The sequence below is a fragment of the Tursiops truncatus genome, chromosome 5 (assembly GCF_011762595.2).
Source record: "Tursiops truncatus isolate mTurTru1 chromosome 5, mTurTru1.mat.Y, whole genome shotgun sequence".
Taxonomy (NCBI): Eukaryota; Metazoa; Chordata; class Mammalia; order Artiodactyla; family Delphinidae; genus Tursiops; species Tursiops truncatus.
The window spans coordinates 69,637,411-69,664,474 of NC_047038.1; the positions used below are offsets into that span (position 1 = coordinate 69,637,411).

Genomic DNA, 27,064 nt, shown 5'->3' on the forward strand with positions numbered 1-27,064 from the left:
TTATAAGAATAACCTGGGATCAGCCTCAGGGCCTTTTTGGAGGAAGTCTTAATTATTAGTTATGCTATTGTCAGTCATCAGGAATCAGAAGTTGGGAAACATTGGCTAAATAGTTAGGATTGTGGACCGTCAAATCAGACAGACTTGGACTCGAATACTGAATTTGCCATTTACTAGCTGTGGGATATCTGACACGTTGGTTGACCTCTTGAAACCTCAAAGTCCTTGTTAAAACAGGAGTAATAACAGTAGCTCCTCATAAGGAATAAATAAGATAACTCCTGTAAGGTGCTTAGTACATAATACGCATCAAAAGAACATTATATAGAAATAACCAGAAGGCAGATAACAAGATCCTTCCTCCAAAATAAAAAAGTATGTCACTCATGAACAAATCATTATAGACAAGATTTTAGAATATTTTTTCTATCCTTCTATAAAAATAAGGCCACCGTTTTGAATACTCAGAAAGGTAGAGGACCACTGAAGCAAAGGACAGTCTGTGGTGAAGTCAGCCATGAAAAGAACGTTGCTGGCTAAAATAAGAATAAACACAAGGAAATATAAAATTCAATTAACAAAATTAAAATACATTTTAGACATTGTAAAGGTAAGGATTAACACTAGAGTAAATCCTATAACTGGTGGCGTGAGACAAACATAAAAAGCTCATCTAGGAAAAAAGCAACAGCAACAACAATGGTTAATTTTTAGTGAGCGGTTCTTCTGCACTCGGCACCCAGCTCACATGCTTTTAACTACCCAGCTGCCACAACCATATGTCAAAGCTACACGGAGGAAATAACCTACAGCCACAGGTATTTCAATGTCCAGAAGAGATGTGGGTTGTCTAAAAAAGGCATCTCATTGTATTAACGTAACACATCACTGATCTCTTTCCGGAACTTTCCACCTATCAGTGAAGTCTAGAAACTGGCATCAGGGAAACAGCAAAGACCGGAGGAACTGTTGTAATCCAACCTACAGGATGATGTTCACACCTCAAGATGCTATGAAAAGACATACACAGAACACTGGTTCACAATTAGAACTTCAGCAACTCAGTTTGGCTGGCCCACTTTCTAAATGTAATGGAATGTTAAAAAGAATTGTATCTGTGGATATATTGGTCTGGCATTATTGGTCTGGCACTCTTTTTACTTTATCTCTTAGTTCAATTACAGCAGCCAAAAGGACTTTCTTCCGCATTTAAATTGGAAGTAGGAAATGGGACAATGAAGGACACCAGACTGGGGATAGTACAAGGCAGCAAATGTCAAAGAAGGTTAAAAAAACATTAAGAGGTTTTCATTATTGCTATGGACTGAATTGTGTCCCCTTTTGAGGGAGGGTACTATACTGGAGATAAGATCTTTAAGGAAGTATGATTAAATGAGGTCATAAGAACGGAGCTCTGATTAGATAGAACTAGTGTCCTTATAACAGAGGAAGAGACGCCAGAGAGTTTTTTCTCTGTGTCATATGAGGACACAGCAAGAAGGCAGCAGTCTGCAAGCCAGAAAGAGAGCTCTCACCAGAAACCAAACTTGCCAGAACCCTGATCTTGGATTTTCTAGCCCTTAGAATTATGAGAAAATACATTTCTGTTATTTAAGCCATCCAATCTATGTAATTTGACTACGGCAGCCTGAGGAGACTAAGACAATCATCTAACTTTAATAAATTTAAACTTAAGAGACAATTATCTTAAGATTTTTAAATAGTGGATGTTAACCCTCTCATAGGAAAAAAATAAAACCTAAACAAACTTGCAGCTTTCTCTTCTCAGATATTTTCTTTGTTTCTAGTCTGTTCTCTCTTCTCCAGTATCCTTTACTGATAACCCCAAATCCTAGGCAGAGTTAAGATACTAGACACGTAGAGAAACTGAGATGCTTTTGACAGGAATTAAGCATTGATTTCTTTGTAATATTTTTACTTGTCCTTGGTAAATGAAAACACTTCCATATATCCACCAGGGGGCATCTACATCATCTTTCTAAACTGTCCAAGTTGCCTGCATATAAGTTCTCCCAGGATACCTCTTGAGTTCCTTTCAGCTTTTCTTCACCCAAATCAGAGGACTTCAGTTAACTGGGATTTTCATTTAACCTTCTAATTTGGACTTAGCTCCAGATCCTTCTTTAACTACCCAGTATTTTTTCCCTAAATATTTTTGCCTCCCTTGCAGATTATGACTCTTATGTCACAGTGTGTGTACATGTGTTGTGGATTTCAGAGCATGCGTTTGTTTAAATATTGGAAAAATGTCATTAATAACAATTTATAACTTCTGTTCACATTTTAGATTAAGAATATTTTTTAAATCCTTAAAAGTAGGGGTAATATAAGTAGATATCTGATAAAATATTGCAAAAGAAATCTTACGACGTTTCTGAATTCCTAACTTGGGTGTCCAAATAAATTCATTTTTTAAAGCAATCATCCTTTGGAAATGATTTGTTTCAGCCTTAAAATATTCAGAAAATTATAGTTGAACTTAGAAAACATTTGGACAATGTTTTTTTTCTTAATATAGACTTGATATGACTTGATCATAATGAAACTGTGCTATAATAAATAGCCAACCAGAAAAATTCAGATCCCTGCCAACCCTATAGGAGGCTGGCGTAGCAAGGAGTCTGAGTCATAATTTTATCTGCATCAGCAAAGGCAACAGGGGCAATGTCTAAAAAGGAATAATTTATCAAGGCCAGATCTTCGTTATACTTCTGCTTGGGGGGAAAATTCCAAAGCTCAAGAATTATCATCCAAGTCATTTTGTAAAATCATAGCTGTGCTGTGTAAGGAAGTCTCTGATGAACTATGCATCTTACCTAAAGGGGGCTGAATGTCTTTGAAATATTAGATAATGTTTACCTACTGGATCTAAACATTCATGATAGCTTTAATAGATTTATTTTTAGGAAAAAAGGCTCAAGTCCCATGCTTCATCTCTTGCTGGAAGTGAGTAACAGAAGATCCACGTTTAAGCTCAAAAGCAATGAAGGACTTATGAAAGGTAATGATTTACCCAATTCTTTCATTCATTCAACAATATGTATTGAGTGTCCAATTTTTCAAATTACTTTGTTGAAACTGGGAATTACAGAGGTGAAAAAGTATAGGCCTTGCAATTTCTTCCAGGAATTATTAAAAAGTTATAACAAGCGATAAACGCTATCAAGGAAACTTTTTTTAAATTAGGGAGTACATGGCATAGCCTGATTGCTGGGAGAGCCTCTTTGTGAAAGTGACACATAAGCTGAACTTCAGGGTTAAGTAAGGGGGAAGAGGGACTGTGGGGAAAGGGAACAAAGTGCCTCGTGGTAGGGGAACAATTTTCAAAGATTTCCCTCAGTGGTACAAGGATAAAGAAGACCAATAACTTTCCTTGTCAATTAAAATTTGAGATACCTTGAGGATGTTCTAAAATCTTCCTTTTCTTTTACATTTTTTTGAAATAGACTGTTAAGGCAATGCTTCCCATGCAGGGGCTACTCTAAATAATTAACATCTGATATTAGCACTTGCCAGACAGAAATCTTTAATCTTTATCGATATCTCTACAATGCATTGAGCACTCACTATGGACCAAGCACTACACTACATGGTTTTCACAAATAACCTCACACACCATCTACAACCACCCAGGAAATAGTATTAATATTCTCATTTTTCCAATGAGGACACTGAAGCCTAAGAAAGTTGGGTACTTCTCCTAAGGTCAGACAGTTAAAATGGGTTCGAGTCATGATTTGCATCCCAAACTAACAATTTTAGCCACTCAGGAAGCTCCTTACGACAGCAAATATGTTAATTTGCTATGCTAAAAAGCTACACTAATGGGATTCAAAGAAAGCAAAAAAGAATTTACCTGAAAAATGTCCACACAACCCAAACCAGATTAAGTGACATTTATGAACAGCTTGGTTTTTCAGATTTGGATTTTAGTTACATTTATTTAGTTTCTATTATAAGGTAAATACTGTACTACTGTTTGATCCATGTTATCCCATGAAAAATCTTCCTCTGATTAATCCTTCCTTTCCAGTATCTGTAAAAATTGTAGAGTTTTTATGAACTGTTCTTGCGCCTGTTTTTCTTGATATTCGTTCAATTTCTTTGGTGCTTAGTTATCATAATGTGCTTATGGATATAACTTTGTATCCCATATAACTTCTACATTCAGGCCTAAATAAATATTTATAAATAGGTCCACATTTAGATGATTTATTTTACAGAAAATTTTATCTTAACCACAAATGCAATCTAGCTGTGCAAAGTTTTAATTGGAGAAAACTTCTCTTCAGGTTGTTTGAAAAATGAACCAGCATCACCACTCAAAATATGCATCTTGGGCTTCCCTGGCGCACTGGTTGAGAGTCCGCCTGCCGATGCAGGGGACACGGGTTCGTGCCCCGAGTCCGGGAAGATCCCACATGCCGCAGAGCGGCTGGGCCCGTGAGCCATGGCCACTGAGCCCACGCGTCCGGAGCCTGTGCTCCGCAACGGGAGAGGCCACAACAGTGAGAGGCCCGCGTACCGAAAAAAAAAAAAAAAAAAAAAAAAATTCATCTTCTATACGATAAACACATATTTATGAAGTTTTTTACAAGAGGGAAGCTGTGCCCCAACTTCCTTCCGCAGACTTCCCCTTAATTTTGAATATAGAATTTTCAAAAGATGTTTACAAAATTACTACTCAAATATATGGAAAAACTAAAACACTCCCCCACCATGCATAGGAAACTGCAATTTCAACTTTAATTGTAACCCAGGGAAGATATCAACATAAGCACTAGCTCTAGTTTCTGACTTGAAAATGATTCTTCAAACATGTAAGTATCTACAAATAATTGAAGTTAATGAAGTTCAGCAATGCATGTGCCCAATTATGTATAAAGTTAATGTGTGTACACATGTGTATGTAGCAGAAAAGTACTCATTAAGCACCTTTTGTGCATGCTCTTATATTTTAAAAATCAATCCTGTTCCCTAGTCTTTACAAGTGGAAGCACAGTCAATTGGTCATAAAGCCTATGTTGAATTATCCTGTTAACACAATTCATTACAAATCTCCATCCGTAGTAAAACAACATATTAAGTCAGCAGAAGAAATTGATATTCTACCACACCAGTTGTCAAACAGACAACCCCCTAAACAGCTGAAGCCATTTTGATTTTCTCCAGGAAATCATTTGACTTGTCCTGAGGAGTAAGTGTCATGCTGTCAGCTGTAGTTTCCAACGAGGCATTAGCAAAACCATTCGACATTTAATAAGGCTCTCATGCTGAAACAGCTGTTCCTCCAAAGTGAAAATTTTGAAACTCTCTCTGAGCCTAGATAATTTTACTTGAGCTAGAAAATAAGGTATTAGACTCTTTTGCATGTTCTACCACTTTATAACAAGAAAGGAAATTTTGCACTTCAGTAAAGGCAGATTGCAAATTTAGCAGGAATTAAACCAGTAGCTGAGTTGCAATTTATGGCAAATGGCTCATCAGCACATTAATGTATATCACCAATGTAACCACTTCAGCCAAGCAGGCCAGAAACTAAGACACAAGTATCTGGTAGGCAGGAAGAGAAATGTGCCCTCTGTAGACACCAATAAAATGAATCCTAAAACCAAAAGCTACCAAATATCTGTCTCCATTTTCATCCTTATTGGCAGTATACTGATAGTTAAAAACCAATGTCAGAACCATAGGTTCTAAAATCAGGTAGATTCAAGCCTTGGCCTCTGCTAAATCCTAGCTGTGTGGTCTTGGGAAAGTTATTTAGCCTCTCTGTGCTACGTATTTCTCCTGGGTAAAATGAGGATAATAATGATAACTACTGAGTTATTGATGAATTAGTATTCATAAAGTGCTTAACACCCTACCTGAAGCACAGTAAGTGATCGATACTTGTTCAATATTATTTTGATATTGTTATCCATAGTCTAAGACAAAAATGTAGATAGTCCCTGTGAAATAAAATATTAGAATAGAAGTTTCCATTATTTCTATACTCAGCTATTCATTGTATTTTTTCAACAGAACTAAGTGTTAAATTAATACTGTAACTATCCACCTCAGAAAATGCTGGGAATGTGTGGGAACGTTACATTTTGTGCTCTCTTCAAAATTCATCTTACTTTCTATTCCTAGGTGAAAATAATTAGCTCCACTCCTTGCAGCAATGCTAAGAACTAGCTAAAACCCAACTTGCCCAAATCTGCCAACTGTAGGAAGAGATAATTGAGGATTCCCATTTAAGAGGTTTCCTTCTAGGCTGGTAGATATTTGAAGAGAGCATAAAATCAATAATCCTGTGGATATTGTTCTACTTAATCATATTAGCAATTTAAAAAATATTTGCACTTTCTCAACATATAACATACCAAAACTTTTCTCATATTACAAAGAAGGAAATGAAAATATCAAGTCCCACAACTCCTTAACCTTTGACCCCTTCCAGCTACCACTCTTTCTATCACTGCCAGTTTAGGGAAAAATTGTCTACGCTTAATGTTTCCACTTCTTCACCTGTCGTTTACTTTTCAACCCATTGTTATTTTATTTCCCTTCCCATCTTTCCCTTGGAACTCTTTGTGGATTAATCCAGTAGACACTTTTTAAAACCTGCGTCTTATATACTGTCCTGGCAGCATCTAACACTGCTTATCACTTCTGCCTTCTTTAAATTGGTCCTATAAATTCCATAATCTAGGTATGTTCCCCTTACCCTTCTCAGTCTCCAGTATGGAATGCTCTTCCTCTACCCAATCCTAAATTGTCACCTTTCCACAGGGTTCAACTCTCAGACATCTCAGTTTTTTCAGTCTTCAGGTAAATAAATAAACCTGTCCAGTGGCTTAGATTACCATCTTTATATCAATATCATAAAATCAATGTCTGCTTCCCAAATTTTTCTCCAACCTGAAGACCCATCTCTCCAGCAGGACATGTACTAGGGGCATAACAAACTTTTAATTCATTCATTCATTCATTCATTCGATTAGTCAACAAATATTTATTGAGTGCCTATTTGTATGTCAGGCACTGTTCTTGGCTCTGGTGATACAAAAGTAGGGGAAGGCTTCCCTGGTGGCGCAGTGCTTAAGAATCCACCTGCCATTGGAGGGGACACGGGTTTGATCCCTGGTCCGGGACGATCCCACATGCTGCAGAGCAACTAAGCCCGTGAGCCACCACCACTTAACCCCATGCGCCTAGAGCCCATGCTCCGCAACAAGAGAAGCCACCGCAATGAGAAGCCTGCACACCGCAAGGCAGAGTAGCCCCTGCTCGCCACAGCTAGAGAAGGCCCGCGTGCAGCAACAAAGACCCAACGCAGCCAAAAATAAATAAATAAATAGATTAATTTTAAAAAAAGGTGGAGGGAAAGCCCCAAATTCTTAACCTTAAGGAACCCTTTTGACCAAAGTCAAATCTACGTACAAATTTATTCATATCCAATGAACCCAGTACATTTAGCCAAACAAACATGCTAGATCTTAGAGGCTAGCACATGCTCCAGTTAGCTTTGCAAGCCACAAAACTTCAATGATTCTTGCCTCCTTCTGCCTTATTCTTTTCCATCCAGGTTCCTCAGTATTTTTCCAATCTTCCTATTTTTCTTCAAAGCCATGGAAAGGCATTCAACATAATCTCACTTAGCTACTCAGAGGCTATTAAAGTTCTCAGACCTCATATCCTTATGAACATTCCTTCTCTCTACTCTCTCTTCTATTATGTGTAAAATAATATTTATACAATGTAACATCAATAATGCCACTTCCTTGTTTAAAGTCTTTCAGCTGGCATGCTATTGTTTTTCTAAACATACACACACCTACATGACGTAACATTCTACATGACTTGGATCCTGCCTTCCAGTCCAGCTACATCTCCCCTTTACTCCCGAACCCTCCTCTTAACCACTCTGGGTACCCTAGTGTAGCATATGCTATGAGTGCCTGGTCTGTATTCATTTGGTTTACCCAGACAGACATCACTCCAGACAGGCTGTGTCTTACCAGCTTTTTCTCCCCTAAGGGGAGCTCTGTCTACAGGAGCTTGACTGGAATGGGAGAGAGGGTTTGACCAGAAGTAGAAGAAAGTTAACATCTCCTGAATAAACATAATCAACAAGAGATAAGAGCTGATAAATAAGTACCTCAACTTCTCTGCCACCCAACGGGACGATTCTGAGGTGGGTTCCACACGTATTCTGAGAGAGCCTCTGGCGCGATGAGCACACAGTGGTAAATCTGCTCATTAGTAACACTTTATTGGATTGTCTTCCTTGCCATCTCACCTTCCTCACAGTGATCTTGGGATCAGTTCAAATATAAATTGCTTGCACACAAATCCTTGCAACAAAGTCTGCTTTGGGGGAAACCCAATTAAAACACCTGGGTTCGAGCCAGGATGTCTTCATTTAGCTCTACAAGGATGAGCTGTATTGTCTTGCTTCAGGGTCTTGTCACATCCTTTTCTCACTCACTCCCTTTCCTCTATCACCTTTGCCTCCCTTTTGCGTTTTCTGAAATAGTACTTAGCCATCGCTTCCTCTGAGAAGTTTAACCTGACAGCCCCTCCACCCTCATCAGAATCTCCCACCACAGAGACGCTAATCTGGACTGTGACATCTTCACACAGTATCCTTTGCTTCTTCCTAGCCTAACATCCAGCACGCTGCGTGAGTGCCCCTCCCAACTGTGAGTTTCTTTAGGGCTGCAACACTGCCTTACCAGTTTCCTCTCCCCACTGACCAGCACAGTACCACAAACTAAGCAGCATACAATCAAAATAAGTCCAATGACTAAATAATATTTAAATAAGTGATGAGTAAACTGTATTGAAATAAATCAACAACAAAATCATTCACTCCTATACACTCAAAACAGCAAAAATGAGTCTCACACAATGTGTCCCTAGAGATAAGTAGTTGGCAAAGCTATATAGCTAAAAGCAGTCCATTTAAATCCACTTGAAAACCAGATGACAGTCATTTATTCTATCCAGATTATACTTCCTGGGCCACTACAGTAGCTAATGGACTGTTTAATGAGTCAATCCTGGAATATTAACTGATAACCAGAATTAAATGTCTTTCCTCTCCCATTTCATGCATTTGCCTGTTTAAAAGTATGGCTGAGTGATCGTTATGGAGCAAAAGAGAGTCACCTCCCGGATCTAGCCCCACCTTCTTCGTGCCCTCTGCTGCCACACAGGAAATGCATGAGGCCCATGGGCACCAACCTGCCTCTCTGGGAGCAAAGTGATGAGGTGGTAAGCCACTCTTCCTTCAAACTGCTTGAAACACGGAGCCAGTGGCTGAAATAGCTTGTTTAACAAGGACTGGATTTTTCCTCTCAATCACAGTTCTAAAGCTATCAGTTATTGAAAAGCTGATTTTCAAAGCACACACTAGAACAGCTTTTCTGTACAGCTGCAATGCTATTTAAATCTTCCATGAATATATCCACAAACCCAAGAAAATTCTAAGCTAAAATATTGCTCTTAGAGAGGACATAGTAAAATAAGACCCTAGGGAGGAAAAATCCAGGAAATGAAATCTGATCGTTAATTTTAATACTGAAATGATAAAATCAGCCATATGGCTTCGACTCTTCAGAGCTAGAACACCTGAAATCACTATTTAGAATAGTCAGTCTAGAAGGCTTTTTTGTGAGGCTCTTTGGTGGACATTAACTGTCTATTTCAGTCATTCTTTTGCAGGTCTCAGAAACGTGGATAAATGCCTCAGCTTCTGCTGTGATGAGGTTGGGAGTGGATGTAGAATAAGCAAGAAAGGCCATGCATTGGAGACACTAAACAGATTAATGAAAGGCAAGATCATCCTTGGAAAGAACTGACTCTTGAATCCAGGCTTCCATTCCACAGTGAATCTCAAGTCCTTATCTCCAGCACTACTGTGGAAGAATTCCCAGGAGCCCATTGGTAACACTGGCAACACCGAGGTCATGCTTTAATCTCACCTCACCAGCTGTTTCATTCTCCTACTGTGATCAAGCGGTCCCACTGCAACCATGTGGGCTGCCTTTGCAGCATCCGATAATGTTGATACTTCTTTGAATTTCATCAAGGTGGAAACTTTTAGACTCTAGCCAGCTATATTGCAGTCTGAATTTCCTTCATTTAAGACATTCATTTTCATCAAATTACCTACCAAATGAAATTATATTGAGCATGAGTCGTTATCATAAATGTTTGGGAGCCATTCACTTGGAAGCTGGCGATGAAAACAAGCTGACTGTACCTAGGAAAATTCAACAAAATCACTGACCAAAGAAAAGCCATGATGAGAACTGTTCTGTGCCCCATCAAATATCACGCAGCCATGTGGTTCATTTCTGCTATCCCTTGGCTCCAATATAATAGGCTCTCCAGGCCGGGGCTAAATGAATGTTTTCTAAATTATTGATTCACTTCAAATAAAGAACTACCACAATATCCCACGGATGTGACAAGATGATGATAAGACATAAGGCAAAGGGTCTATGTAGCCTCAATAACCCAGCACAATGCCTGGCACAAATTAGACACTAGACAAATATTTGTTGAATGAGTAAACAAATGAACGTGCGTAAGCTGACGTCCTAATGTTTCTGAAAGACCTACTACACCCCAGGGCATTGAAAGTTCCACACAAAATGTCTGGAGTCATCATTTGACCACAAAGCATGAATAAAAAGCTCAGCAGGGCCAAAGCAAATCTGGATCTCATCCATATTCTAAAGCACTGTGGAATTAATAAATGAAAATTTAATGCCATTTTGAGTTCTGGTTCTGTTGTGAAAGGCTGCTGGCCCCTCGGTTTTAAAATACTTTCTCAGCATACTAAAATCAGAACTCTTTTTCTCATGTTGTTCTTTCCTTTGTTTCCATAGGAAACAGTGACTTCCAGGCATCCAAGATGACACAACATAGATTGCCAAATTGCATGCCACCCTGCAGTTGCCAAGGAGATAATGTATGTCATTCCTACAAATAACATGTTGCTCATGCCTTCATTCCCTTTATCTAGCTCTTTAAGATATTCTTCGCCTGAACTGAATTCAGATAATGTTCACTGTGAACTGATGGAAACATTTCCTTTTTTAAAAATGTATTTACCCCACGCCCCCAAGGCACTTGATCACACCACACACACTGTCTGTGGAAGGTCTGAGCATATTTTATGGCGATTTTGGGACAAGTGATTCAGCAGTTTTCACCAAAAAAAAAAAAAAAAAAAAAAAATGCCCCCTGAATTCTGTCTGCTTGCATTCTAAGTAAAGGTCCAATTAAATCCACACCTGGTACTAACATATTCCGGTTTAAAATGGCCTACCACAAAAGCAGCTGCACTCCATTGAATTTACATGGGAAGGAAGGGGAGGAAAGGAGTAAGCAAGCAAAAAAGGAAAAGAGGGAAGGAAGGAAGGAAGGAAGCAGGGAGGGAGGGAGGGAGGAGATTGGGGAAACTCATGTTGATTGAGCACCTGCAGTATACCAGATTAAACATCTGTAAGATGAACAAAGAGAATTAGAGAAATTTGAGATCTTGGCTGACATCATCTCATTAGCAGCAGGAAGAGTCAGTATTTGACTTGAGTATGTCTGACTTAAAAGATGTGTTTTCCAGCCATCTAGTGATGCATAACAAATCACCCCAAGTGATCATGGCCTTAAACAACGGCAATCATTTTAACACCATCTTTCGTGGGTTTGGAGGTTGGCTGGACTCAGCTAGGCAGTTCTCATTCATTCCGTGTCTCTCATGTGGTTTCATTCAAAGCAGCTGGTACTGGAGTCACCTCCCTCATATGCCTGGCCATTGATGCTGGGACTGTCAGCCGGAATATCCTACCTGTGGTCTCTGTATGTGGCCTGGGCTTCCTTATAGCATGGTGACTGGATCCAAGACAGCAGTCCTGAGTCGCCAGCCTCACAGTCATAAAGCACTACTTCTACTGTGGTCATAGGTCCACCCAGGTTCTAGGGTGAGGGAACAAAGAGTCCGCCATACATTGTAAGAAATGCATGTGGGATGGATAGCCTGTGGCGGGGTGGGGTGGGGGTGGGGTTTCTCATTGCAGCCGTCTTGAAAAATGATTTCTGGCACAACACAATTTTTGCAATATTCATTAATTTCTTAAAAAGCCTGGGAGCCAGGCTTCACAGGCTCTTTCTCTCTGCTTGGTGGAGTAATTAGGGAGGGAACAGTTAAAATGATCAGTCTAAAAAGAGGACTGGAGCAACTTTTAATGTCAGCTTGCTGAATTACTGAAAAAAAACCCCAAAACTGAACACTGAAATTAAACTTTGGAATGAGTTTCTGATTAAATTTTTGTCCTTAACAGAGAGTCCCTTTTTACTCATGCATTGTCAGCTTTCGAAGCATTCGGGTATCATAAAAACTAGCTTTGCACTGAAACTAAATATATTGTGGCATATTCATATAGGTTGGCACAATACAGTATACCAAAAAGTGCTTTTACCTAATTTAGCTTTTTGGTTCTTTTTGGTACCTGGATAACTGGGATTTTCCGACCTGAATTACAGGTATATCTGCTCAGCACGGGGAGTGCATCTATGGAAATGGTAGCACCGAATTGTTACAAGGGGTAACACAGTCCACTTAGACATATGTTCTTGTTATCTTAATCTATCATCTACCATCAGTATATCAGGAGGCTTCTGGCTAATGTCTTTATCATCTCAGCACCCTTTAAAATTGTTCTAGTAGTGAACCTAGCTGGGGCCTAGGCCATGAACACAGCTGGCTGATCTGAAACAGCCATAAGACTGCCACTCCACTTCCAAATTGTACTTGAACCATTAAAAGAATCACACTTGTTTATCCTTTGGAAACCTATCAAACTATTATCATAAATGAAGAGAACCTCAGCCAGAAAATAGGATATTAATGACATGAAGAAAGAACACCACGGAGTAAACACGATAATCAGGCTGCAGAAAGCATTCAAACTGGGGAAGCACATTATGGCGAGCTAGTGAGAAAACAACAACAAATTCTGTCTCACTGCTTGCCTTGCTGAGAGTGTATGATTGTGCTAGCTCTACTGTGCTGGCAGATTGGCCTGGAATAAACATATACAATGTTCATATTTAATGTAGCTATTGCTGAGATGAACAGCTCTATAACGAGTCAGGTTCTACTACTCAGTGCAAAATCAGGTCGATCCAGCAGAATCCCAGAATCCCAAATAACAGCAGTGTTCTATCCAGAAGGTGACAATTGGATTTGTACCCTCTCTTCCCAGTACAAGTCCAGCATGTATTCTCATTCAGGCCAACATATATGCTGAAACTTTAGGATTTCCTCGATTAGTGCTTCACAGAAAAAAAACCCTAAAAATTGAAGTGCTTAGGTAATACACAAAACAGAGCCCAGCAAGTAACACAGAAGAGATATCTTATTCAGTATTTCTCTTCTAACTTTGATACTTCTGATTTCACCCTACATATTTCTGCCCCAAATTTTACATCTTTCTGTATCTTTTTTTTTCCAAAATGAGGAAGACACTCCAATAATAAAATCTCTGAGAATAAAACAACAATATCTAATTGTTTTACATTATAGAACAATGCGCCCCTACTTTGCACAAACAATGAAGATTTGAGATCCTTTTTACTTCTCTGTTTTCTTCAAGTTTATGAGTCTTGGAAGTTAGACACTAAGATTTTACATAACTTAGATGCTCTAATTTCTAATACTGTGAGTGGCTAGTTCCACTTAATGGCTACAGAATGACTAGATAGTAACAAGGAAGTTAATTGTAGCAAATAATTAGATTGCCTCAGGAGGTTCTGAAATTCCCTATGGATTGTAATTTTAACCTTTGACTCCATTTTAGCATGCATATTACAGTCATATACATTCAGATTGTTATCTGGAAAACATTTAACTGAAATACTTTAGCAAATTTTCAGTGCTAGAGGAAGACTTCTGCTCCATCATTAGGGTAACCATACACTCCATTGGTCAAGCCAGGATATTTTGTCCAGAACAAATGTTTACTGGTAGGTCAACAGGCAGAAACTTGTGTATTTACAGGCAAAGAGAGCGTCAACCTATCCATCATACATTAATTGAAAAAAATAACAAAAATTTCCAATTTGCTAGGAACTTGAAGATCACATAGAAAATAACTGCATGTTCCATTTAAAAAATTATTTTTAAATCATCCCAAATTCTACCTCATTTGATGCTTCCATACATGTCTTTAAAGTATATGCAGTAATGAGTTTGATAAAATAAATTTGGCTACGGCTACAAACCCGTTGCAAATGTGCAAAAATGAGTGATTTATGGAGTTTTGAAAGATGAATGCAATTCAACAAATAAACACTGGAAAAATAAGAGAAAAAGAGCTTAAATATTGAAAGCTACTAAAGGAGAGAGTTTTTTTTAATAAAAAAAAACAGGATTCACCACATAAAATCTCCTCTTTTTATGAATTGCTTAGGGATACTAATATAACTTTCTGTCAGCAGATCAAGCCTCCATTGACCATAATCTATTTCTGTCCTGAAATGTATTCTTGTTCTGTGGATAATAGGTAACCTCCTTGGTGCCATTTTTAGATCAGCCCGATGGCAAACATTAAGCAGAAAGCATGTTAACATTTTTCAGGATCAGCTAAGGCTTTAGCAAAGCGGGTTTCTTGCTTGCAGAAGCAGCAAGAATGAGCTCAGCACAGGAGAAAGTGCCTGTTGAAGCTCCTCTGGCTTCAAGTCAAAATTAAATAAACAAACCAACAAAACAATCCTACTGAGAGCATTAAGATGCCCACAGAGGACGTGCCCCCACCAGGCACCAGGAGTACAGCTCCAAAGTTTTGACATTCTCAGCTCCAAAATCAATCTTTGTCTTGAAAACAAATAAACTAACTAATAAATTTTAAAATGCTAATCACTATAATCACTAGCACAATTTCTTACTAATTACCTGTTTTGCTGTCAAAAAGAGGCAGCTGATAAAGGAAATTAAAAGTCAGATCTTGGCCTCATCTTCATTTCAAAAGACCAGTTTTGACTTTCTAAAAATTGTTTTTAACCAGCAAAAATGGTGTTTTTACATGGTTCAACCAAATAAAACCTGGCTTTTCTCAAAACAAATCACAGGCTCATTGCTTCATGGAAGAGGTAGCCAGGGAAGGTCAAGTGCCCAGCTGTCCACTCATGGCTGCTGTCAACATTTCTTCAGTTAAGGATCTGCTCTGAGAGTCTAACTAGCAAGTTACTAAATGGTTATCCAGCTCTCTCACTTTCCAGGGAAGCACCTTTCAAGCTCCACAGAGGCTTCTTTTTTTTCACCTTCCAAGCAGGATGCCCTTCCCAGAGCTTCTCCATTCAAACCAGTTCTCAGAAGACTATCGATTAGATCCTTTTTCCACATGCAACCAGAGAACGTTTTCTTGTTTTCTAGATATAGCCTCAACAGCAGAGTTGAGCATGACTCTCATCTCCCATCTAGTAGCTCATCTATATTAAGACACAGAGATAACCCAAACAACAAAACTAAGAGTCAAATGCACAGACAATGAAGAGGCAGAGATAAGCAGTTCCTTCCTAGGGAAGAGTTCCAAAGAAATCACGTAGGTTCAGGGTAATAAAAGAGTTATCTAGATTTCCTTCAGTAATCCCAAAGCTCTGTGTGGGCCTCAAAAATAAAAACGCAGTGCTGGAATGGGTTTATGGGAGTTTTCTCTGTTACTGTTGTCATCTAGGACTTCTCTTTCCGGTCATTAGTAGTAGTAGTAACATTTCACAGAGACCACATTGCATTCATTCTTTTATTCATTGACTCAGTCAACAAATATTGGAAGGGCATTTATTGGGTGCCAGGCTCTGTGTTAAGCATTGGTCTTATAGTTTGTATCCTTCAAATTGCTTTCTTTTAAAATAAAAATCTGTTCAACAGACTAATAATCCCAGATATACACAAGTGTTCACAGTTGGATAAGCTGGAGACAATAATATACTCATTTTGTATATGAAGAGTTGACTTTCTGCTCTTTGAATACAGAGTTCTCACCACCTTTTGCCAAGAAATGTTGGAAATGTTAATCCTCAAATGCCAACAACCTGGCCAAAAAAAAAGTGCAGATGTGCTAAATGGCGGGCGTCCTTCTTATTCCCTACCTCCCTCCCTTTATCTAAAATTTTCATGGTACAATTTTTTACTTTCAAGTGACTCCTCGATATCTACATTAAACTGATTGGACTTAGTAAAAACTTTTTAGGGAAGCAAAAAATAGAAAGCATTCACAAGGAAACTAACCCCCAACCTCATCTTCACACCCCCATTGTCCTCTTTGCATTCCCTAAAGACAGACTTTTCTCTGACTATGGAACCTACAATTGTTTTCAATTAGCCAAACAAAAAGTAAGTAAAAAAGTCTGCTTTAGCCAAACTACTCCCAAAAGAGAGAGAGTTTGAGAGAGAAGCTAAATTCACTGGACTACATCATTAGGGAGTCATGACGCTGGAGGGACTAAAGAAATGCCCATGCTAGTTGTCTATATGAAGACAGTAGATTTTAAAAACTAAAGTCAAAGTTCAAGAAAGAGCTAATGAAGGAGAAAGAATAGAATCCTACAGTATAGCTAAGCAAGAGGAATGTGAAAATTCAGGCTCACAAATAAAAGCCGCAAAAGAGACATTGTGAAAGAATATGATGTATTATTCAAAGTTAAGCAGGGTAAGAAACTCCTGGAAGGTGAGATACTAGAAAATATTAAGAAAAACACACCATGCCATACAATCTGAGTAGAAAATGCCCTCTCCTTAAATTGACCAAAATACATAATAATCTCCTTCTGCCAAAGACATTTTTATGCATAATATCCTCTGATTTTATTTAAATGAAATGAAATAAGTAATACCCGAACTGATGCATCTTGAAACTTCTAAATTATCTGAGGCTGAGAGAAAAGCTGGAGATTTAGCGATGTATATTATGTTGTGGGAAAATTAGCCCCTCAAAATAGCAAAAGGGAAATTGGCAGCTTAGCCAAATAAACCAGAAGGAATGAATAATCTTACTCAGTAGCTTAGGGAAGAGAACTTGCTGGAAAATATAGCTAAACATTGAGGGAATTTGTTTCAAGTGTCTGTATATTTTTGAAGCTGACTGAATTTTTTTCCCCTCTAAAAAGAAGTGCTGGCCCACTCACATTGCTAACACAGAAAAAGATCACCAAATTAATAATAATTCGAAACACCATTAAGAAAAAATTTTCATAACAAAAATTTCACCTGGGGAAACGTACAGTTCCTTCATATATTGCTATCCCTGACAACTGAGCATCTATCTCAGTTATAGGAAGAATGAAACCAATCAGTAGGTGTTTCTTGAGCAACTGCTAGATTCTTAGCAAATTTGTGCCAGGTGTGCTGGAGAAGGAACAGAGTAAATGGAGAAGTAATAAAAATTCCAACAATGCGGTAAAAGTTTATTAATTGTATAGCAATTCTAGAGTGATCCTCAAGCTAGCCCATAAAAATCACAAACCAAACTAATGATATTTATAGTAATGAGTTGGCTTATTTCCTTGCTACTCTCCTTTGTCTGCTGACCATCAGTAAAATACACCTCACTGCCAGACTGAGTTCTCCTACCAGCTCCTCCCAAAGTTCAGCACATTTTTTACATCTCTTGGTCCCTACAGAATACCTATTCCTCTGATTATTTACATCAATATACTGTCACCTGACACAGTATAAATTCATTTAGGGCAAAAACTATCTTTTGAAATTCTTTAAAATTTTTCTCACCACCTTGACAACAGAATTCTTTTGAACATATGTTGTAAATAAATATTGTTGATTGAATAAATTAATGCATGTCAGATCGGTTATTTCAAGACAAAACTAAGAGAAATTCTTTTTAACATTTTTAGATGTTTAAAATGTCAAAGAATTGGGAAAACTATGGATTGGTCTATAGTCAAAATGACCTCAATCAATTGGTGATTTCTAGCCTTGAGAAAATCCACATATATTTTATGCAAAACTAGAAATTTGGAGAGTGTGGCTAATTTTTTGAGATTTTGGCTTCTATGTAAGCTGAACCACCAGCTAAGGGATAGGGCTTGTTTATGAATGGGGTAGAGTTTTATAGTACGGCTTACACTTTCAACAATGTGAACATTAAGACAACCTCCAGAAAAATGATGAATGGGCTGGGGAGTGAGTGTGTGAGGGTAGGCACAGCAGAGGCTCAGCAGTGTGGGATGAGGTTACAATGGAGGGGTGGCAATTTCTAGGGGCTGTAAACCTAGACTTTGGAGCCAGACCATCTGGGTTTAAATCTTGGTTCAGTTACTTAGGAGGTGTGTGATTGGACAAATCACTTAGGCCACTCTGTGCCTCAATTAGTCATCTATAAAACAGGATGAAAATGGGATAGGATTGCTATGCCAATTATATAAGTGAATATATGTAAAATATTTAAAATACTCTCTGGTGCATACTAAACACAGGATCAGTTGATGCTCTTATTGCTGTTGGAACAGTATGGATTTTTGCTGTGTAAGTGAGCATAAAATAATCTGAATATTTAATTTGACCTGTCTCCGTGAACCCCAAAAGAACCATCCTCACTAGAATCCATTCTTATGAAAGTAAGCATATGTTAAAGAGTATAAAGCAAGATGGCATTAGTTATAGATAGTGGATGAGCTTGTAGTAACAGGTTTTTAAATTAGAAGGGAATTTGGATATAATCTTGCTTAACTTTGTCATCTAACAGAGAAATTCAAACTCAAATATTGGGTTGTGTGATCAAAGCTACACTGGAAAACTGAGAGTAGAGACAAAATCCCTCGATGCCTGCCTGTTTTCTCTAGGTGAGAGACAGCACAGTGCATCTGAAAGTGTCCAAAACACTTCACCAAGGCTCAGTGTTCTCAACCATAAAACTATGTGTATAACAACACAACAACTCATCTCAGGGTGTATTGTGGAGATTAGAGATAACACATGTAAAGCAACTAGCACCATATATATATATATATATATGGCACGTAGAAGACAATAAATAAATAACAATGATGGTGATGACAATGATGGTGACAAGCTACGTCCCCCAATCTATGTACTATGTAAATACACTTCACAGCTTCTTCCTTTGTCATATTTGTAAACACAGAATACATGAAAATAAATGGACACGTTTACTATTAATCTATATCTATATCACACACCCACACACCCACACACTCTTAAACTGTCTTATACTAGGTTTACAAGATGCCTTACTACTTCCTTGAACACTAGCAATATATCAAGCCTTCCTGATGCAGCACTGAAATTATGGCATTCCCCCTTCTGGAGGAGAAAATAGCCATTCAATTATGATGCTAATGTTGGCATTTTTCTTCCCGTGTGATGTTATTACCAACAATTACCAAGATATGCACAATATTGCTTCAATAAGCTACTAAAATTGATCGTTTCTCCTCCCTTTGTCATTTTGAATGACATCCCTTACCTTGTCACTTTTTGCATTTCAAAGGCTAATTTGAAGTCTCAAATTAACTCTCTGATATAATTTATCATGACCCTCTCTACCTCTCCTTCATAGCATTTTTCACATTTATCATTATTTAACTATTTGAAGTTAATTGTTGAATGTCAACTTCCCCACTACCCTCAGAGTATTCCCAGCCTACTGTCACTTGATAGGTATTCCATAAAAGTAGCCATAAATAAAATAGGTTCCCAGTATGTAACTGGATATATAGATTTGTATTTCAGCACATAGGTCTAAGGTAGCAGTGAATATTTGAGAGTAAGATTATACTGCTATAAGCATGCCTGAAGTATTCTAAAACCAAGATTCAGACCATACTTCCATATACTACATATAGTCACTTGCAAGATTAATAACCTGTCTCCTTCACTAGACTAAGTGCCCAGGTTTTGTCTTCTTTGAATCCTCAGTGCCTTGCATGGTGACTAGTACATAGTAGTTGCTCAGTAAACACTTCTTAAATTAACTACCTGAGATTTGCTCTCTTGCCTTAGCAAAATGACGATTTCTGACGAATCAGCATGTGACACATAACAAAACTACCATATGAAAAATATGGTTGGAAATGGAACATAATTCTGATATTCTTGACACTTAAATCACCCAGTTTAATAATTGTGCAATTAAACAATTACTCACTGCCTAAAGAGCATTACTAACTACAGAACATTCTGTACTGAAAAAGGTATGGCTTCCGGGAGGTACAATTTATATGGTTCAAAGAACGTCATTAAACTTCTGTCACCAGCACACCGAAATGTCAAGTGAACTGACAATACTTCATCATGTCCTTATTCAAACTGCCAAGGAAAGAGATTTTAAACTAAGTTAAGAAATGAGAGAAATAAGGATAAATGGAAAAATGAAAGTTTTTTGCATGTTAGCTTAAACTATTTAAAGCACAGCATTTCTAAGAGGAGTTTTGAGAATGATTGAAATGAAAATCTGAAACTGACCTAGTTTGTAGAGCCTGTTAGAATGGAATGAAGCTTGTGTATTACCATTTACTGGGATATCACTGTATTTAACACTGGTGTCAAAGGCACTGATACCTGTGTAAGTGAGGTGACTAAAATGACCCAAGGACAACAAACTATGCTTTTCTCATAATGCATAGCTGCACTTGTAGATTTACAGAGGCTTTTTGTTTTGCTTTCTTTTGTTTTTCAAAGTGTCGTCCTCAGTTCCCTGTTGTTGTCCACTAGCAAAGTCCAACCGCTGACAAGTGTGTCTCAGAATGAGTAGCTGCTGTTCACAATCCTCACAGTGACCCAGCTCTAGCTCACTACTTAACATCCACCTAATGTTCACATTTACAGAAGAATTTTACATAAAATACAAACGTTTTCGGAAATTGTTGATAAATATACTGGTTTTTAGAGGCCCCACATTTCCTATTGTTCGATTCCTATAGTCGGCTCATTATAATAAACAACTGTGACTATTAAACACTGTGCTATGGGCTGTATGGGAAGACAGAATGAAGCCATAACCAGTTTTATTAAGAAGCTCACCATCTAGGTAGGTAAATAGAGCAATCACATATGAAACAATTTATGCAAAATACTTCAGGATATTATAAGTGGTAAATTATGTGATACAGACTTTAAATGTTGAAGATGCTTAAGGAAACAAAGGATAATAATAATCACAGCTACAGTAATCATCAGGGAAATGCAAATCAAAACCACAATGAGATATCACCTCACACTTGTCAGATGGCTATCATCAAAAAGACCACAAAGGGCTTCCCTGGTGGCGCAGTGGTTGAGAGTCCGCCTGCCAATGCGGGGGACACGGGTTCGTGCCCCAGTCTGGGAGGATCCCACATGCAGCGGAGCGGCTGTGCCCGTGAGCCATGGCCGCTGGGCCTGCACATCTGGAGCCTGCGCTCCGCAACGGGAGAGGCCACAACAGTGAGAGGCCTGCATACCGCAAAAAAAAAAAAAAAAAAAGACCACAAATAACAAATGCTGAAGAGGGTGTGGAGAAAAGGGAACCCTGTACACTGTTGGTGGGAATATAAATTGGTGCAGCCAGTATGGAGGTTCCTCAAAAAACTAAAAATAGAATTACCATATGATCCAGCAATTCCGCTCCTGAGTATACTTCCAAAGAAAACAAAAACACTAATTTGAAAAGATACACGCACCCCAATGTTCATAGCAGCTCTATTTACAGTTGCCACAATAGGGAAGCAACCTATGTGTCCATCAATAGATGAATGGATTAAAAAGATGTGGCATACATATACAATGAAATACTACTTACCCATAGAAAGAATGTTGCCATTTGCATCAACACGGATGGATCTGGAGGGTATTATGCTTAGTGAAGTCAGTCATACAGAGAAAGACAAAACTTTGTTATCACTTATATGTGGAATCTAAAATATAAAAAAAATGAATGAGGGACTTCCCTGGTGGTCCAGTGGTAAAGAATCCACCTTCCAATGCAGAGGACGCAGATTTGATCACTGGTCAGGGAACTAAGATCCCACATGCTACGGGGCAACTGAGCCCGTGTGCGCCAAAACTATTGAGCTCACACGCCTCAATAAGAGAGCCGGCATGCCTCAAACTACAGAACCCATGCGCCCTGGAGCGTGTGCGCCACAGCTAGAGAGAAACCCGAGCAGACTGTGCGCCTTAATGAAAAGATCCTGCATGCCTCAACAAAGATCCCATGTGCCACAACTAAGACCCAATGCAGCCAAAAAAAATAAGGAAAATAAATAAATATTAAAAATAAAAACAAATGAATGAATAGAACAAAATAGAAACAGACTCACAGGTATAGAGAACAAACTAGTGGCTACCAGTAGGGAGAGGGAAGCAGGGAGGGGCAAGATGAGGGTAGGGGATTAAGAGATACAAACTACTATGTATAAAATAAGTAAGCTACAAGGATATATTGTACAAAACAGGGAATATAGCCATTATATTATAATAACTTTAAATGGAGTATAATCTATAAAAATATTCAATCACTATGTTTGTACAAATGAAACTAATATAATATAGTAAATCAACTGTACTTTGATAAAATAATAATCACAGCTATTATTTACTGGGTACTAAGCACTGTACCATGTACCTTACATGCAGGATGTAATTTAGTCTTCATTATCAGTCTTTCTGGCAGATTCTATTATTATTTTGTAGATGTGGATACTTGACACCATATCCTCGGCATCCTTAAGTTCTATCAAAATGATCCTCATCTGGGAAATAGGGCTAGAGTTTGACTTTGAAGAATGGATAGTAAAGAAGGATATTCTCATGAGTACAGTTGAATTATTGAATCCAAGGTGTATCTTGAATTATTTATATATTCTTTTTTGTATCATCTTTTTCTTAAAGACTCTAAGCAGAGCAAACAGCTCTTTAATTTTACAAATACCCTTGTAAGAATCTATGAACGCTTTAATATTGAGAAGTCTATGAAGAATAGTTACAGTAAAATGGAAATAGACAAAGGAATTAGGTAGATGGGAAAGGAAAGGTGCACAGTGGAGAAATACGCACTTGTAGTTCGAAAAAAGTAAGTCATCGTTATCATGGGATAGAAGAAAATGTCCCACTCTGGAAATTTCCACGTGTCTAAACGCGAACTAATTAGCTTCTTCATTAAACGTGCTTCACTGCTCTTCTCTATTCTATTTGGTCTACCATTTCTAGTTGTGTTACCTTGATTACATCACTCAACAACTTCAAGACTTAGAGGGGTGGGATAGGAAGGGTGGGAGGGAGACGCAAGAGGGAGGAGATATGGAGATATATGTATATGTATAGCTGATTCACTTTGTTATAAAGCAGAAACTAACACACCATAGTAAAGCAATTATACTCCAATAAAGATATTAAAGAAAAGACTCAGTTTCTTCATCTATAAAATAGTTATTGTGAGTTTGAAATTAAGTAGCACATGTAAAGCATATCACATAGTACCTGACGCAATTTAAAAGTCCAAGTAATTTTAGTCATTATATCATTGGATTTTTTCACAACGTACAACATACATACATTAATGTACACTTTCTGACTGAACAAGGGCTACAGAATATATTTTCAAGTAAGTTTTAAGTATGATTTTATTAAGAAATCTCCATGTTTTATTTTATAGTTATTTATTTTCCAAATCATCCTATTAATCCAAATCACCTGAGTCAGTGAGCGAGTGGGTACTCTAAGAAGTAGTAAGGGTTTGGAAGGATAGAACCACGGGAATAGAGCTCAACTTCAATATTGGAAGGACAGAGTCAAAGGCAGAATTATGGTGATGTTGAGCAGAAGCAAAACAGCTGCTTTGCCTCCTGAGATGCCTAAAGACATACCCAAGCTGCCCACAGCTGCTCTTAAGAGTCTTCCAGTTGGCCTATTTCTCCTTGCTTCATGAATATTCCATAAACCATAAGCTTTCCAATTCCCAAGAAATAAAAATGGTCACCATGAACCTCTGCCAGGCCATTAACAGTCCATAGGTCACATATGGTGACAATGAATCAAACCACTAGCGAGCTAACCCAAAGGACTATTGAATTATCAAGTATTGTGCAGACTGAAGGCAATTTCAAATGAGGAGTTTAAACACAGTTTAAACAAAGCAGCATCATTCAAATCAGCAAATAGCCATACAAGTTGGAACACATTAGAATAAGCACATTTCAGCTGTTTGATTAGAATCTCTACTGAAACTCCAAACTTCATAAGATTACTAGAGTATTTCCTTCCAGTAACATGTTTTAAAATTTTGCTCTTAACACACTTTTTCCCCATCTTGATTTCCTTCTCCCTATTTATCTATATATATATTTTTTTCCTCTCTTTCTCTCTCCCTTCCTCAATTTTAATGTGTTCTCAACCTTCAAAGTTGAACTATTCAATGACAACTGACGCTCCAAAGCCAGCTGTGCTCTGGCAGCAATATGTACTCTGGAGGATGTGTGGGCCAACCCATTAATCACTGTCCTTAGAACATAGATATTCTTCAGGAAGCTGCTGTGGCAATCTAAGTTATGATACATATATGGTTACATACCATATAGGACATGAAACATATGATAAATATTTTGATGAGATTTATTATAAACTTCTCAACCCTTAAATACTATGACTCTATGCCCTTCACAAACAAATTTCATCTTCTTAATCTTGATTATGCCATTTGCACCCAGCATGTGGCCCATGCTGCCAAGAGTGGACTTAGCCAACTGGATGTACTCAACCTACCACTCACCAGTGATGCTGTAATAGTCAAGAGATATGTTTCAAAGAACTATTAGTTCTCGTCCCACCTTTGGAAATTCTGCAGAATGGTCTTTCGCTGATTAAGGGGTACTTTCAAGTATTTATACTATTATAACACTAGTGCAAGGAGCCTCATCACCTTGCAAAAATGAAAAGGGAACTACATCAACTCATTATAAACAGAAAAAAAATTTATATATAAAGTATTTCCAAATGCAGACTCTTTAGACTTGAGCAATCCTGGAGTTGGGGGGAGTTAACAGCTACATGGAAGAGTCAGTATATGTTATAATTTCAACACTATTAGAAAATCATAAGTTACAATATGTCATTTTAAAGCTTAAAGATAACCACTGGTTATATAATAATATGATATATAGCTTCCAAAGTACATGAGAAAAAAAAATAGGAAAATTTAGCAATAAAAATATACTACAAAAGTTAATATTAAGAAAGAATAAAAAATAATAATAAAATCAGATCAAATAGAATTCAAGGGGCATTATATGGAACCTCCCCAAAAAGGTTATTTTATGATTAAATTAATAGAGTGATATCAAAATAGAGCTGTTATAAATCTTTACATGTTGAATATCGAAGCATCAAAACACATAAACCAAAAATAGTTAAAATGCAAAACGCACTAACACAATCTCATAATATTTGTGGGAGAATTTTTCATAACTTTCTTGGTATTTGAAAGATCAAGAAGTGACTTATTAAGAGGGTGAAATAAAAATGTTTTAGGTAAAATTAATTTAATAACTAACAGTCAACTCCTTTAAATTTCCATCAAACATTTATAAGCTTTTAGCATAACTCAGGGCACAATGAAAATATCAACAACATTCAAATCTGTACAAGTAACGTTTCTGAACATAAAGTGATACAACGAAAAATACAATGGAGACAAATAAACAAAATCCCATTTGGAAACTTTAACATTATCTTCCAAATAATTCTGAGCTTGTAGAGAAAAATAGCAGCATAACTGCAGAATACTTAGCAAATAATTACAATAATATAACGTATCAAAAGTTATGAATTGGCTAAATCTATATGCAAAGCAAATCTCATTGCAATAAAGGAAATTTTATTATTAAATAAGAAACAGTGAAAATAAATGAATAAGAACTAAACTCAAGAAGCTAAAAACGAGTAACAACATTAACTTGCAGAAAGACGAAATTAAAATAAATCTTGTCAGTAATTAGAAAAAAAAGTAAAGTAAACAAGTAAATACAAGATATTTTTTTTAAAGGGAGAGTAAATAGAATTATTCTACCAAGCCCTCAACTCAACAAAGCAAAGCAAATGAAACAACAGTAAAAGGCAGAAAGGGCATAAAATTACCGATGGGGAATTGGAAAGGGAATAAAACTGTAGATAATCAGGGGTTTTTTTTTGACTGAAAATACCATACAAAATTCATTGTAATAATTTTGAAAATCTTGTTGAAACTGATTCCTTTAGAGGAAAATGTAAGCTATCCAAACTTACTTAATGGAAGGACAATAATCTTCCCATCTGCTCACATGCCATTCTTAGAGAACCAGTGTCCAGAGCCCTGTGGGAGGAGAGCTATAAACTGTAGGAGCCTTAACAGTTAATCCTTGCCAGGTTAAATCCCTAACCTAATTGTTGTACTGTCATCTTCTATGGCAGGATTTCCCTGCCTGCCTGGTCTCTGAACTGAATCCCACCCCTGTCACAAGGCTCCAGCACTTCCTTCCCACTTTGGTGCTTCAGCACTGTCATAGCACTATCACCATCTAACACACCTAAGTGTTTTACTATATATGTTTTTAAATTGTCTGTCTCCCTACACACTGAAAGATAAGTTATACAGAGTAAGATATTTGTCAGGGGGCTTTGTATACCCTTGCTTTTCAGACCAGAAACAGTGTCTGGCTCATAGTTGGTACTAAATGTATGTTGTTAAATGAGTGAAGAAAAAGAATGAATGCGTGTATGAATAATTAAGGGAATGAGTTATCACCTATAGAGAATAAAGTTGATGATTTATATATATTTTGATTTGGGCACATGTAGACAAAAGGAGTTTTAGACTACCATTTCTGGTAACCGCAATAAGGTTGTGCATGTGACCACTGACATTTTGTTGATTCAAGGAGGAAGCCAAGTAGAGTGAGAAAAAGAGACAGAGAGAGAGCAGAGTATCAGAGGAAGAGGAGGAGAGGGAGGAGGGGATGGCTGTTAGCTTTCTCATTTTCATGAGGATCTTGCTAG

At 37.6% G+C, this 27,064-nt stretch overlaps 1 protein-coding gene across 1 annotated transcript in view; it reads right to left on the minus strand.

The window, feature by feature from the left end:
* GABRA4 (gamma-aminobutyric acid type A receptor subunit alpha4) overlaps positions 1-27,064 on the minus strand; it is a 65,901-nt gene that overhangs the window by 8,798 nt on the left and 30,039 nt on the right. The gene's annotated exons all lie outside the window — the stretch shown is intronic.